We start from the raw sequence: 16632 nt of genomic DNA, 5'->3' as shown, positions 1-16632 counted from the left end.
CCTTCCGGAGCACACCATCACTGACCAGCTCCTGACTCATCCATCTGTTTACCCAACAAACACTCATTGAGTTCCAGACTCTCAACTAGACACTGAGACCACAATGGCGACCTAAATCCACCTAGTCCCTTCTTCATGGAGTTTGCAGTCCAGTAGGAGAGGCAGACATCAATTAGATAATTCTAGAAATAAGTGTTAAACTGAAGTGATGGTGATAAGATGAATATGGGATTTGAATGCATATACCAATATCCACTGAGAAAAATCCAAAATAACAGACATTAAAGATACATAATCCATATTTATATCTGGCAAGCTATAGGGAAGCTGACTTCCAAGGGGGTACATCTCAATAGACAGCTCCAGCTAAGTTCATTCCTGGCCCTTCTTCCTGCAAAGCAACATTTTCACTAGTTGGGAGACTGTCCAACACAGCTCCAAGGACTTTCAGATTTGTTCCTCATTCTTCTGAAATTCCATCTGTCACTGCTGTCGCACCCTCAATCCCTAACCCCCAGACACCAAAAACTGAGTGAAACAGCCACCTTTTAAACTCACTATGTGGTGGTCCCTAGAGAAGCAGATTTGGAAAGAAAAGGAAAAAATAATTTGTTGATAGCGGAACATTTTTCCTTTGTAAATGTATTGATATCCAGGGAGGCAATCTGGCCTTTGCTTTTTATTCTATCCCAACCAGTCTCTCCAGTGGTCTGACTAGACTAAGGTTTTGCTATGAGTCGTTAACTGCAAGCAGAATTGGGAAATCCTGGAAAACCAGACACCCAGTTGCTATACTTCATATAAAATAATCAAGCAATATAGGTCTTATGTGACATATTACAGCGTACTTTTCTAGGAAAATATTAAGAGGTAATTATCAAGGGCTTAAGGACACACAATGGACAACATTAAAATCACAAAGACTCCCACAAGCCTATGGAAATTAATTTTAAAGGAATGCCGTTTAATAAAATCCATTGTTACATGTGGTTGAAGAGTCACTCTTGGTTATGTAGAGTTTAATCACTTAAATTCATCAACTGTTTGGCATTTAAATTTTTCACCAATCTTGTCATCATAGTGCCCACATTTGGGAGGGTCTATACTAGCTTCATTATCTGGAAATTTCTGGTATTATTTCTAGATAAAGATTAGTCCATGGGCTGACACTTGACCCTAGTTGGGCCAACCACATTCTGTCCTCGAATGGGTGTGTCAGATTCTAAGTGCATCTGTACACATACGATTTCTTCAGGTGACCTGAGAGGACAAGCAAGAAAACCAGGGAAAGCAGGGAGGGAAAGAATATTAAGAGTAAAGAGAAAAGCAGATGGATGCCTGGGAGCAGAAACAGATCCCAATGTCTCTTGATCTTTTTTCAGTTTTAAGTTCTATTCTCATCCTAGATCCTGGATGCATTCCTACCTTCATGGGACACACCGGAACCCAAACAACTAATCCTCTCCCTTTTGCATAACTTAGTTTGTCTCTGTTGCTTGCTACCAAGGAGCCCTACCCACAGCACTCTTTCAAAGAACAAAATGCATCACAGCCTACGGTGGAAGGCCACGCATTCAGTTGTCTCGCAGGCATTTGTGGAAGGCAGACACTGAAGACACTGACTTGAGTTAGTCACCATATTTGACAGCAAAACCCTCATGTTTAGCTGATGAGAGAGAGGAAGTATACAAGGCAGATAGACGTGCGTACCACATTCGAGGATACCGTGATGGTTGCAGGAAGAGTAATTGTCCTCTGAGCCAAGCAACCACCATCTTGGGGGAGTTCAGCTGCACCTTCCTTCAAAACAATCATCCCAGTTGGGTTTTTTGTTTTTGTTTTTGTTTTTGTTTTTACTGTTTATATCCCTCATGGAGGGGTGGGAAGGGTCACGAGACCCCCCCCCCCACACACACACACACCTGGGTATCCACGGGTTTAGAGCACATAGGGCCAGAAGACAATACCGCTAAGGAGAATTCCTCACCCTTCTTGATAAAGGTTATCCATGTACCGCCTGCTGGAGGAAGAAGCACCATACCGCTAGAAGTAACCCTCTGTGTGTGGAAACCAAATATACTCAATGGTTCCCCCAGAGTGAACTTCGGGGAATTGTGTCCCACTTTGCCACTGGGACCTTAGGAGAAGGGGTAGGCGTTGCTTCTATCTTCCCTTGGGGAGGAATTGTAGCAATGGGATGTAATTGGGCAGTAGAGACGCAGAGTGAGGATGGAGAACGTGATCACCTGGGAAACGAGAGAAGGCAGCTTGAAGGTGAGCATCCCACCGAACTGACAAATCTTCACAGTGCACAAAAAAGGTTGATTCCACGGCACGGCTGCTTTCTACAGGGTTTCTCATTGAACCTGGAGCACAGCAATCCGGATAACTGGCTAGCCAATGAGCACCAGGGATCTCTGAACCTCTCCTCAACCGCACTGCAGAGTTACACTTGCCACCACAGCCAGCTTTCAGGTGGGTGCCAGGGATCTAAAGTCATCGCTTCATGCTTGCACAAGTGCTCTGCCCACTCAGTCATCTCGCTACTGCCCAAGACTTTGCATCTTGACCAAGCACGCCCTGTGATTCTGAGGCAATGGGTCATACTTCACTCAGCGAGGCCGTGGAAAGTTCTAGACACTAAGCAATCATTTAAGAGACTCAGACCTGGTTAGGACCAGTTAGTCCAAAGCCAGAATGGCTGTGCCATCCAGAAAATTCTGCCAGGCTTTCGTGTCACCTGCTACAACAGCATGCCCCAAATGGAGATTTTTCACAACAAACCAGCTGGAGGTTGAGATAATCACAAGACTTCAGACACGGGCTTCATTGCCAGAGCAGATAATCATACCAAAAAGGGGAAGAGAGCCCGAAGGCATTCAAACCTCTGGGGGAATATGACTTGCGATTTATTATCGTCTGCAAAGCATAAATGGAAGAGGCATTGTGATTTTTTTCCAGGATATAGAAAAATTGATAGCATCAGAGTTGAGCTATCTCCTGGCAGATTCCTCTCCTAGTGCAGTCTCTATCCTCTACAGACCCGAGGGCCGTCCTCGGCCCCCTCTATCAAGCAGGCCACACATGGTTACTCAAGTTAGATAGAAAGATTTCGAAAGAAGTATGCCAGAGCAATAAACCCTCTGCACCACAAGAATGCCGTTTACAACAACGGACAATTATGATCCCCGGGGAAGAGCCTTGCCCGGTGTCCCTGTATTCGTTCTTGGGAAGAGAGAGGTCATAGGAATAGTGGCAGAGAGGTAGACTCCAGGGGAGTGGCTGGAACTCCAAGGCCATGGTCTTCAGCCTTCACACTTCACCCCTGTTCTGTGTGCTCCCTGGAGAGTCCTCCTTACAGAGAGCTGCATAGATTCCTATCATGAGGCCTTGACTGTCTCCAGGCAATCGCTTAGATTTTTTTTCTTCCTTTCTTTCTTTTTACCTTATTACCAATCTGCCTTTCTGAGCAGAGGTCACGAAATGGGCAGGGGATGCCTCATCTTCGTTATAATCCACTATTTGAAACATTTCAATTAAGCCTCAGATCGGGCCCCAGAACTGAGGCCGTTTTAACGAGGGGAAGTAATGACCTTCTGTTGCAGGTGGCATCTGGCACGCCATCAGTTTTAATTCTTCTTGATCGTTCTGCACCCTTTGATAGCCGGGATCAAAGGTTCTCTTTCTATACTCACAGCCCATTGGAGGACTTCTAGGGACTGTGTGGATACCGTTTTCACCCCCGCAGTCTCTGGGAAGCTGGTTGTCACCTGTGAGTTCTCCACGCTTGGTTCAATTTACCTAAGACGAGCGCATGTCCTAACTGTGAGTACCTGCGTGTGCTCCCAAGGCAAGCCCACATGGAGGAGGGAAGCAAGACTTCTCCTAGTGGCATAGAGTTCATATTGGAGGGTCCTGGCGCTGGTGGAATTTTGTTTCCTTAACCAAAACATGGATATTTTAAGGAAAAGATGTATTATGTTTCTCGTCTCTAGTAAAGGGCAAGAAAGATAGAAAATACCAGGGTTTTTTTTTTCATTTTCCTTGTCCTTCAACAACCCTTGAAGCCTACTGTACACTTGGCTCATTCCTGGGCTACCGCTGTGGGCACAGCCATAACAAATGTTCTCTGCTCCAGAAGTTTATTGTCAACACTGAGGGACTAATACCAAAAAAATGATAATTATGGAAATAAGTGTTTAAAGCGGGTATCCAGTGAGCTGGGAAGAGAAGTGGGCTCTTGTGTGGGGAGGAGAGGGAGAAAAGGACAGCCTGGTCGGAACATGTTTGGGGGCACATTCCTGGGGAAAGGAAGGAACCACAAGCGAAGCAGGGCTCGGAAGAAGTTTCCAGAAGGTGCTTGTGGGTGCAGACGTCAGCTACAAAGAGCTCCATAAGCTGCCTACGTATACTCGGAGAAAACGTGCTCAAGTGACCACGTATGTTGTGTCACCGCAGTGGGTAAGGTAGAGCTGACAATCCAGAGCCAGAGTGTGAGGTTTTAGTCTCAGCCCTGTCCCTACGTGTCATAGCTAGGTTCCTCTGCTTCTCTACAAGGCAGGAGACTGACCACACGCTCACCCCGTGGGGCTCATCTGAGGATTCAATGTATCCGCCAGCGCTAAGATCTCACAGCTGTGCAAGGGTCTGCCTCCACAAGGAGGTCAGATTCTCCCTCTGCTTCCGGTTGCATCTCCTGATTCTCGTCCCCAGAAGCAAACAGCCTCGCCCTGGCCAGGAGGGCGTGTCCTTCCAGAGCCTGTTCCGTGTATCCCAGCAAGTTCCCACCTTCTGCTCTGAGGCCTGTCCTCCCGCCTGGACACTGGGGATGGATCATTTCAATTCAAGAAATGGCTTCTGGTGTCTTTTCAATTCTTACACTGTTCTTTCTTGCAACCAGACGGTTTATCAGGAAGGGTATCAGCAAATACTCTGTGCTTTACTGCCGTTAGATGGCACTGGCACTGAATTGAAAAAGCCTTAAAAATAGCCATCAATCATCTGATGTACGTTAGGCAGTGATCTATATTGATACGGCTGCGGCTACTATCTGAAATGGTTGTCTTTCATTTTACCCTTTATATGAGGGTTATTACAGTGCACACCACTTACAACAGACATGGTTATTATAGACAATTGGTTATAGTGGACAAAAACTGATTTCCCAAACCAAACATATTAAATCCAATACATTTTTCATGGGTTATAACCGACAGAAACCTTGGTTTCAGCTGACATTTTCCAGGGCTTTTAATGACATTACTATAGGACTCCAACAAGGGAAAGGAGGGATGGCAGGTGTCAAAATGAGGCCAAGGAACACCAAAGGTTTCATTTCCAACACAATAATTATCCAAAGGTAGGAAACTACTTTGGAGTTAATCCCCAGAGTGCCCTTGGCTCAGGCGACAAGGCGTCTGGTCTCAGTTTCTCTGCCCACCCCCACTCAGCCACAGGCCTCATTGGGGGCTGAGGACATGAGACCCAGTCCAGCAGGGCCTCTTCATTGTGTATGGGCGAGACCACCAGTGGTGGTCCCTCCTCCACACAGGGCATTGCACCTCTGGACGCTTTTCTGTTCTTCATACAGCCAGACAAACAGCTCTCTGTCAGCCATGCTTTAAGAGGTTTTAAATGGAGGCAGGAGGATGAACTAAATGACCTGTAGGATCTGTGCCTTCACTTCTGTTTCTCTCACACAGGACATACGTAGAAACTGCCGTCCATCCGTCTGCTTAACGCCACAGGCCCGCCATCCAGGCAACTCTCTCCTCAGCCTCTCCTCGTCCCCTACAGAGCTGGCTCAGTGTCTCCTAGCTTCTTAGAACTGTGCAATGTGTCACTTCGCCTTAGCCCAAAGCCCAAGGCTGGTCTCGCTCTTCTGTTCCCACGACCACCTTTGGGTGGGCACAAGAGAGCTGGGCCCAGCAGCCACTCATAGCTAAAATAAAAACAGAAGTGTCAACTCCCTTCGCCCACGCCTGCGTGGACATCTCAAAGGCGTGAACTTTATGTAGTTAAGCCTTCCTCTGACTACCTCGATAAGGTTTCTCACTTTATCAAGCCTTCGTTTCTGAACAACCGCAGGTTACGTGTGCATCCTCTGAGGCAACTTAGAAGAAACTATCTAGAAGGTTCTAGAACATGGCTGACCCACATGAGACGGTACCCTCCTCTCCCCTCCAGCAGCATTAACTTACCACCCCTTGCCGTAGGTTACCTCTTGCCTCTTTGTCTCTGCCGGCCACACGCTCACCAGGAGTTCCCTTGAAAAGGGTGGAGTCTAGTTCATCTCAGAATCCCTGGTGCCAAGGTCACAGTAGGTGCTTTTTAAGGTCAGCAGAATAAATCTATCAAGATTTACTTTCTTCCCCACATAGGCTCCTTCCTTTGGGCAGGAGGGTAGGGAGTGGGGAGTGGGAGGGGGCGGGGAAACGGAGAGTATATAATCTTAGCTTCTTGTCCTGTGATAAAATTCTCTGACTGAAGTCAGTTTGAAAGGGGCTTGTTATATTCGCAGTTCAAGAGCACAGTCCATTGTGGTGGGGAAGTCAAGGCAGCAGTTTCTGAGGCAGCGGGTTACATCTTATCCACAATCAAGAGTCGAGAGTGAGCCAGGTGTGGTGGTGCACATCTTTAATCCTAGCACTCGTGAGGCAGATGCAGGTGGATCTTTGAGTTCAAGGCCTGCCTGGCCTACAGATTAAGTTCCAGAGCAACCAGGGCTACACAGAGAAATCCTGTCTCCATAAAAAGAAGAGAAGGAGAGGGGCAAACATGTACAAAGGAGACGTTCCCTTTCTCCACTTAAACGGTCCATGATTCCAGTCAAGGAATGGTAGTGTAGTGAGAATTCTAATTGGTCTTAGTAGTAACAACCTGAGTCAGATGTAGGGGTTAATGCTAAAAGGTCAGAGACACAGAGCAGCCAGCCACTAGTTCTTACCTCTACCGAATCCTCAGACCAAAGGGGCAACCCTGTCCCTACGAATCCTCAGACTGAATGCTGTCTCCATGAACCTCTAACCGAATGCAATGAACTCCTGTCTCTTCCCACCTTATATTCCTCTCCCTGCTCAGCCATATCACTTCTGTCTCCACCTCCCTAGTGCTGGGATTAAAAGCTTATGACTCCCAAGTACTGGGATTGAAGGTGTGAGCCACCACTGCCCAGCTGTTTCTCTTTTAGACTGGATCCATCACCTGTAGCCCAGGTTGACCTTGACCTCACAGACATCCATCTGCCTCTGCCTCCCTGGTGCTGGGATTAAAGTCGTGTGCCACCACTGCCTGGCCTCTGTGGCTAACTAGTGGCTAGCTGCCCACTCTGATCTTCAGGCAAGCTTTATTTGTTAAAGTACAAACAAACGGTTGCCACATGATAGCGTATTCATTTGCAGAGCTTTCTAAGTCCTGTTTCTTAGTAAGATGTCAATTCTGCCTTTGGCTCTGTTCTTCCTCCCCAGATTCACATGCAGGAGAGTGGCTGTCCTCCTCCTGGGATGACACGCCTGTTAGCTAGTGTGAGCCACGCCTTTCCCAGTTCTTGACTATCCAGGTCCTGGGTCAATGGTTAAGAGCACTGACTGCCTTCCAAAGGACCTGGGTTCGATACCCAACACCCACATAGAGACTCACAAGCATCTGACACCAGCTCCAGGACATTCAGCTTCCTCCTCTGCCCTCCCCTGGCATTGCACACAGACAGTACACAGACATACGTGAAGGCAAAATGCATATATACACACACACACACACACACACACACACACACACAAAAAGGTAGTAACTTTTTCAAAATAAGGACAGGGCCTCTGGAAAGCAAGAATAGGCACCAAGGCTTGCACTTCCACTGTCCTGTGTCTTAGAGATGCCCTGTTCTTGCTCCTGAACCTGTGGGACCCAGTGACAGACTACACGGGAAACTGCTACAGAAACTGTGGGTTCCTCTCCGAAGATTTGAAGACACCTCTCGTCCCCCTTACGTTTCCTACTGGAATGAATATTTCACTGTCCAGTTGATCCTGAGACAGTGACTCATGGAAATCACTCTGACAGGATGGGAAAGTGACCAGGGTGTGGCAGTCTGTCATCCCCAGGACTGGACACATTTCCTTAGGTTCACTGTCTAGAACCCTCTCAGAGTCGCTACCAACCAACAGCACTGCTCTTCACCAGAGAGGCCCCGAACCTGGCCAGCACACCCACTTCTAGCCCTTCTACACAGCAGATTTCCCAAGGTGATTTGCCTGAATTTCATCCTCGCAGACTGCATCCATTTTGTGTTGTGTTGTTGTGACCAAGATACCTGGCAGGCAAATGGGAGAGGAAGGCTTTGTTTGGGTTAGGGTTTCTAAGGGGCTCTAGTCCCATGTGGTGGGGAAGGCAGGCATGGCAGGAACCACCACTTCCGTGGATAATAGTGGGTTACACAGAGAAACCCTGTCATGAAAAAAAAACCAAGAAAGAAAGGAGAGGAAAGAGTGGTGGGAGGCAACTAGGGACCAGCACCACAGACTGTCTTCCAGCCTTCGTACGCAAATGTGTGCACAACAAACACACACACAACACGTGCACACACATATAAATAGATCTCTGTGTTCCTCATTGCAGTAGGGTAACTGCAATGTACAAGCTTATTGTGAATTTTGTAAAGAACCAGGCAAGAACTCTCCAAGGCCGACCTCTGACCTCTGAGCCTGACCTCTGAGCCTGACCTCTGAACCTGACCTCTGATCTCTGACCTCTGAGCCATGGTTCCAGCCCTATCTGTGAGCTTTGTAAACAGAAAAGAAGAAGCTTAGAGGAAACTTGGATTTGATTGCTTGGTGAGAAAGTGACTTTCAAGAGTGAAATTTCTTTGATTCATTCCCTTCTGTTAGTCCAGTTTTTGGTGGGTTTTTTGTTTGTTAGTTTTTGGTTTTTTTTATTTTTTTAACTTTTGTTTTTTGTTTTAATAAACTTCCTTCTGGATAAAGCCTTCTAGATGGCTCAGAGGTAAAAGCAATGGCCATCAGGTCTGACAATTTGAGGTCAATCCTGGAAACTCACATGGTAGAAGGAAAGTACACTCTCCACGTTATCCTCTGACTTCCACTCGTGCTCATGTAAACACGCCCACACACACACACACACTAAATACATATATATATACACACACACTACATACATACATATATACATGCATATATATACACACACACTAAATACATACATACATACACACACTACATACATACATATATACATACATACATATATACACACACACTAAATACATACATACACACACACACTAAATACATACATACATACACACACTAAATACATACATACATACACACACATAATTTAAAATTCTTCCAGGCATGATGGTGCATGTCTTTTATCCCAGCACTTGGGAGATGGAGGTAGATAGGCCTCTGCCTCTGAGACCAGACTGGTCTACACAGTAAGTTCCAGACCACTCAGGGCTACATAGTGAAAACCTGTCTCAAAAGAGGCGGGGTTGACACCCCCTCGGCAAGTCACTCTGGTTTTAGGGAGGCTGGCTGCTTTCTGCATGGTGTGGGGAGAGAGAGAGGTGCCAGCACCCAGCTAGGGTCTGACTGGAACCCCCACTTCACCCTCATGTCTCTTTCTAGTCTGGCTTAAGTCTTCCTTTACAATGCCGTGGACAGCAAGGCACCAACAGCGTTCAATTAAACACTCAGGTTTGCGGTCAAGGAGGGAATGGGTTGGAGTGAGGCAAGTGACTGAACTTTGGAATTGCCTGCTGTGGGTTTCAGAGTCCCAGCTATCTCTCTGACCTTCTCCTGAAGTCATCATGAAAAGCTGAGACTTCATCAGATGTATCCTTCAGACTTGGCCCACCTCGAGCAGTTTCCAGAAAAAAAAACTTGCCTGCCTTTCTGGGACCTTAACTTTCCTGATGGATCCTTCAAGAAAGGAGCCAAGGAGAGGAGATTCTGATTTCAGATTTCTCCCAGGCATTTGCAAAGATCAATCTTCCGGTAATGTATACTTAAAAAGTATTGGTGTGTTGTGTTTGGTATTCCTGTCTTTGGATGAACATCTTACATACAGTAGGTCCTCTTGTGAATACAGATACTTGATGAGTGAACAAATGATTGTTCCACTACAGAGATCAAGAAGAAATCATCTCAAAATACAGGGGTCAATTTGCATTTGGCTACTAGTTCCTGCACCCCATCCTGCACCACCTGACTCCTCATGTCCCTGACCAGACAGAAAAGGGACAGATTCCTTCCCTCTGTTCCCGTCCCACCACCGGTGGGTAGGTTCAACACCCAAAGGGCCACCCCATATATGCAAGAGCTACTTCTAAAACTCGCCCTTGAGCCACCTCCGAATGCTGCCCTGTTCTGTCGGAGTCCAGAGTCCCTCGCAGAGGGCACAGTGGAGAGCAGCAGAGGCTGAGGAGGCAGCTCTGGCTTGACTCCTCAGCTTCGTGTAGCAGAGGCGAGCCTCGAAGTTCCCCCATGCACCGAGACGAGTTTTGGACTGTGTTCCTCCCAAGCAGCTTTCAGTGTTCCACCTTCTGCCCCAGCTCTGGTCCAGAAATTCCAAACCCGGAATTCAGCACGTAAATCCCCTGGGACTCAGCATGGACACCCACCCCACCCCGCCCCAGCTCTCTAGAAAGGCAGAGGGGTAACTACTTAGTTGAAGAGATCAAACTCCCATTCAGCGTTTCGCCAACTGAGGGGCATGTGACGGCTCCCTTGGTACACTCGTACTTACTGACTTATTAATCCATTATTTAAGTGTTCCATAATTTAAAAACTTCCGTGCTTTGTAAGTAGTAAGACTTTCCAGTTAAAGACAGTCATTGTCATCCCAACACCCACTATGTTCCTAATTAGCTCTATAATTAAATTTCCAACTAAAGAGAACTGAAAAAAAACTCTTCATTGGATAAAGTAAAATGTTCTTAATTATGATGTCGTATCTTTGACGAACAGAAGTAGAAAAACACACACACACAAGAAATTAAATATAAATGTACCCATCTATAAATGTCATCTTTTCTATATCACAGATTCACGCTCAAGTTATACGCCAAAGTTGTGGCTCTATATTTTTAGGCGGGTGGGAGAGAAAAAGAACAAAGAAGAAACTTTATTGGTTTAAACTTGCCTCGTGAAAATAATGATATTGATCAAATTCATAGAGTTTAATTCAAAAGGAATTATTCAAGCCACTTCCAAATGAGAACAATATAATGTTTAAAAACCACATGATTGTGATGCTGTCAATGGACTAGCTTTTGCTGCCATCTTTGTTCACATAAAAGCAGATCAGAAGGTCTACAAGGTAAAACAGATTTGGAGGAATCACGAGGTATTGTGCTTTAGTGTGTCTAAAGACTGGATTCTGTAAAACTGCTTATAGCTTTCATTTTCCCTGATACATAATATAATAAGGAGAGTAGAGCAGATGGAGAGATGGCTCCACACATAAAAGCACTGGCTGCTCTTCCAGAGGACCCGGGTTCAGTTCCCAGCACCCACATGGCAGCTCACAACTGTAACTCCAGTTCCAGGGGACCCAGTGCCCTCCTCTGGCCTCTTTGGGCACCAGGCATTCACATGGTGCACAGACATAATGTGAACAAAAGACTCATAAAATAAAATAAATACATCTTAAAGAGAGGAAGTGGGACAGGGAAAGGGAAGGAGAAAGAGGGAGGGAGGGGGAAAGAGAGAGGGGGGAGGGAGGGAGAAAGAGAGAGAGAGAGAGAGAGACTACTGTGAACGGTAAGCAAAGAAGCTCTTTTTTCTGTATTTACATTTTACAAAATTTACCCCTTTCCCCTGAGGGTGCAGAACCACGCGTGTGCTAATTAAGTTCACAACTGTGCACATGAAGTCAGGAAATACCAAAAGAAAAAAACTCAACAACTTCCTTCAGCAAACCAGAGTTGCCGGGATTGCCCGGGGCATATAATGAAGTCATACACTGTCCTGCTGTTCAAGCCTTCCAAACACCAAAGGAGCCAAGTAAATTTAGTTCTTAATTATTGGGATCTTAACTCTTTTTTCCCCTTAGCCTTCTCTGCCTTCCTCAGCCCAGTGCCTCTTCCGATTCTGCGTGTGTCTGCATTCCCATGTGTTTGAAAGTCTTCAGGCTGGGTTTTATGTTGTATACTTCCATTAGGGAGAGAGGAATTTAGCACAAACATTCCAGAGGAAATTCTAGTAGGGTGATGAAATTTAGTGTGGAAATTTTTATCTCAAAGAGGACATGAGTTTGGGAAAGTTCTTATTAAGCAGCATTTTCCATAGGCAAGGGTTGCTACTGTAAGGATAATGAAAGCCACATTCATAAATGTCTTCTCTGTGTGTGTGTCTGTGTGTGTTTATGTGTGTGTGTTTATGTGTGTGTCTCTGTATGTATCTGTGCATGTCTGTGTCTGTCTGTGTCTGTATGTCTCTGTGTGTGTGTTTATGTGTGTGTCTCTGTATGTATCTGTGCATGTCTGTGTCTGTCTGTGTCTGTATGTCTCTGTGTGTGTCTGTGTGTGTTTGTCTCTCTGTGTGTGTCTGTGTGTGTGTATGTGTCTGCATGTCTGTGTGTATGTGTGTGTACCTGTGTGTGTGTGTATATGTCTGTGTGTGTATGTCTGTGTGTGTATGTCTGTGTGTCTGTGTCTGTGTGTATGTTTGTGTCTCTCTGTGTATGTCTGTGTCTTTTTTGTCTTTGTGTGTGTGTGTATGTATCTGTGTCTGTGTGTGTGTCTGTATGTGTGTGTATGTCTGTGTCTGTGTATGTGTCTGTGTGTGTGCCTTTGTGTGTGTCTGTGTATGTCTGTGTCTTTGTCTATGTGTGTGCCTTTGAGAGTGTCTGTGTATGTGTCTGTGTGCGTCTGTGTCTGTGTGTGTGTCTGTATGTGTGTGTGTGCCTGTGTGTGTGTATGTATCTGTGTGTGTGTCTGTGTGTGTGCCTTTGAGTGTGCCTGTGTATGTGTCTGTGTGCGTCTGTGTCTGTGTGTGTGTCTGTATGTGTGTGTGTGCCTGTGTGTGTGTATGTATCTGTGTGTGTGTCTGTGTGTGTGCCTTTGAGTGTGCCTGTGTATGTGTCTGTGTATATGTCTGTATGTGTGTATGTGTCTGTGTGTGTGTGCCTGTGTGTGTGTGTGTGCGCCTGTGTGTGTGTATGTGTCTGTGTGTGTGTATGTGTATGTCTGTGTGTGTGTCTGTGTCTGTATGTGTGTGTGTGTCTGTGTGTCTGTGTGTGTGTGTGTGTCTGTGTCTGTGTCTGTGTGTGTGTCTATATGTGTGTCTGTGTCTATATGTGTGTCTGTGTCTGTATGTGTGTGTGTGTCTGTCTGTCTGTCTGTGTGTGTCTGTGTCTGTATGTGTGTGTGTGTGTGTGTCTATATGTGTGTTCACGTGGGTACAAGGATGCACTCGGATGCTAGAGGACAACCTCATATGATTTTGTCCAGGTACCGTTTGCCTTTTTCAGGGTCTCTCAATGGCCTGCAGCCTCCCATGGCCAGGCAAACCCAGGGGTCCACCTGCCTCTGTTTCCCCAGCACTGGTGTATGTCAGGAAGCCCAGCTTTTTTAAAATTTAACATAATTTCTTTACTCAATCTTTGGGCATTTCACATCATGCACCCCAATTCTGCTAACCTCCCAGCCCCTCCAAATCTTCCTCCCCCATGAAGCAGCCCCCAAAATTAAAATAAAAAAAACATCAAAAAGCAAACAAAAGAACAAAAAGAAAACAACATGAAAAAGAACCTCCCCACTTCTCCCTCTTTCCCTCCCCATGCTTGTGACTTTGGGAGCCATGGTGTAACACAGTGAACCCTTTGTCCAATCAACTTTACTTGCAAATGTTCTTTGCAATGAGTTCCCCATCTGGTTCAAGGCCTCTATCACTGAATCCTCACCAAAACTACTCTCGGATATCCAAGTCATGGAGATCCTGCAGGAATCGTTCCATCACAAACTCCACCAGGTCCTAGACAGGGTAGATGTTAGGTGGCACCAACCCCACCACCTGGGTGGTAATTGACCCTGTCAGTCCAGGCTACCTGGACCACCCCACCCCAGCCCTTGCTGTTCAGGGGTGGGGGTGGAGGGGCACATCTCTCCCACAGGGGTCCAGGCTAGCTCTCTTGCTGAAGCAGAGTATTCAGAGAGGGGCTATCCAGAAAGACTGGCTTTTTTATGTGGATTCTGGGGCCTTGAACTTAGGTCTTATTGCTGAAAAACCTTTTATCCATGAAGCCATTCCCCAGTACTATAGCTTTGAATGTATCCTAGGTATCGAATGCTGAACTCCAGTGGGCACCTGCTACTTTAAAGTTCAAGTACAACGGACCACAAAGGGCCAATAGTTTGCCTTTATTCCTTCTTCCCCCCACCCCCCAGGAATAACTTAGTATTTCCCTGATCAAAATTTAAACACTCAAAAGGGATACAGATGAATGCTACATTCCCAACTCGTAGCTGGAGCTCATAACCACAGTACCTTTTGGCCAGTACTATCTTCCTCTAGGCTCTTATGCTTCACCAAATGCGAGCCCCAAAACAGTCACAGAAAATTCTGGGCTGTCAGGCCAAGCTAAGAGACAAGAACAGAACCAAGGTCTAAGCCTGCAAATCCAACATCTGGACTCGGAAACATGCCGTCCCTCAGGCAACATTGTCTGCTGGCGTGTCTCTGGAAAGCCTGTGCCACAGAACAGTGGTACCTCTCCCAAGAGCACATGAGTCTGTGCTTGCCTGTGAAGTCTGTCCTCTGCATCCCATGTCCCTGCAGCAGGGCCTCTCTCCACACAAGGCACCTGTCCACATGAGCTGCCACATGTCTGCCGCCGGAGACGGGTGTGAATCCATTTTTATTTTAGCAAGGACTCGGATCCTGTTCGTCATTAATCTCCCCCTCTTGTTTCATCCCTCATCTCTTGCCAAATGACATTTCAAGTACCACTGGGCTTATTTTAAAGGACAGAGCCTCCCCTCAATTTAGGGGGAGAAATGAATAACGCGGCTGAGGGACTTTTTGTTCAATGAGGGGCTTGTGCTCAGACTTCCGCATTTGAGCAAATGACTGTCACCAAGGGAACCTGCTAAAGAATCCGTCCAGTGGCCTCTAAGTAGAGCGTGGAGCAGTGATTCTCACCAGTAGCAGCCAGACAGAAACCCTGGCTCCACTCTGCCCAAGTTGGTAAATATGGGGCCCAGAAGCCAGTGGTTTCGGAGGTTTATGGAGCATGAGTGCTGCGGGTGGTCTCTAGACCAAACCTGAACCAGGGAGTGTTTATCCACAACACCAAGGTAATTTGCAGTGTGGGCTTAGGAGAACCTGGCTTCGGGATATTGGAATGTGAAGAGGTCAGGGCCAACAGGCATCAACTGAGGTGCTGGAGCCTGAGATGTCAAAGGTTACCAGCCCACTTCTTTTCCTCTGACTCTAAGGGACAACTGAGGTCGCTCTTGTGTCCCTGTATCCAAATGCATCTGTTAGAAAGATAAAGGATGGCCCGACTCCTTCACTCCTTCTTCCAGATTTTTCTGGGTCTCTTAAAACCAGAAGGCCTGCTCCTCCCCAACCAGCTATTCTCTCTCCCACCCCCTCCCTCCCTTCTCCCTTTCTCCTCTCCCTCCCTCCCTCTCTCCAAGTTCTCACTTTGCAGTCACAGAGATCCCCCTGCTTCTGCCTCCCTAGAGGATTAAGATAGCTGTGCTCTTCTGCTTCTCGACTGACACAATCCGGTCTACACAGTGCGGTTTTCTAGCATTCCCAGGTTTTTGTATCCTAACCAGTCTGAACGTTGAGAATCAAACCAGCCAACATGACGTAGAACCTGAATGCAGTCCCCCCCCCATCACTGGAACTCTTAATCTTCAGTTTTGCTTGGTGACTTAAGACATGGACCCATAGCTGGGCGTTGGTGGCACACACCTTTTATCCCAGCACTCGGGAGGCAGAGGCAGGCGGATCTCTGTGAGTTCGAGGCCAGCCTGGTCTACAAGAGCTAGTTCCAGGACAGCCCCCAAAGCCACAGAGAAACCCTGTCTCGAAAAACCAAAAAAAAAAAAAAAAAAAAAGACATGGACCCATGAGATCACTCTTCCTGGCCCCATTCAACTCTCCTACTCAAGAATAGAACTCACATAACGCCGCTTTTACTTTTATCATATAAATAGTTAGTTCTCCCTTTAAAAACACATTAAGATGTTTTGTTTCTCAGTCAGTTCATTTGACTGGGAAACGAAGGTGTCTGCCATTCACATTTTCTTTTGAGCTCTGCTATTCCCGTAAATGTTCCCCCACAAGATTTGGCCCTCACTCACTGCTTCTGCTGCTGCCAATTCGTTTGCAGGGCCTCTATTTCACAAAAACGTTTCTCACGTTAAAAAAAAAAAGTAATTGAATGTCTGCTCATCACAGGGTTCCCTGTGTTCGGGGCCCAGGGTGTTAAACATTTTTCAGGTTGACTTGGGTCAGCTTTGAAATTTTCAGACAGCGAAACTCGAGAAGGGGCTGCATGCTCTAAGTGTGCCCTCTCATCCCGTGAACCCTTAAGTGGATGTTTAACACGGGGCTGCTGCGCTTCCCGGCTGACTTAAAGCGCACCGTACAGTTTACA

The sequence above is a fragment of the Mesocricetus auratus genome, unplaced genomic scaffold, assembly GCF_017639785.1.
Source record: "Mesocricetus auratus isolate SY011 unplaced genomic scaffold, BCM_Maur_2.0 Super-Scaffold_100009, whole genome shotgun sequence".
NCBI classification, from domain to species: Eukaryota; Metazoa; Chordata; class Mammalia; order Rodentia; family Cricetidae; genus Mesocricetus; species Mesocricetus auratus.
Note: the sequence above shows the minus strand (reverse complement) of the source record.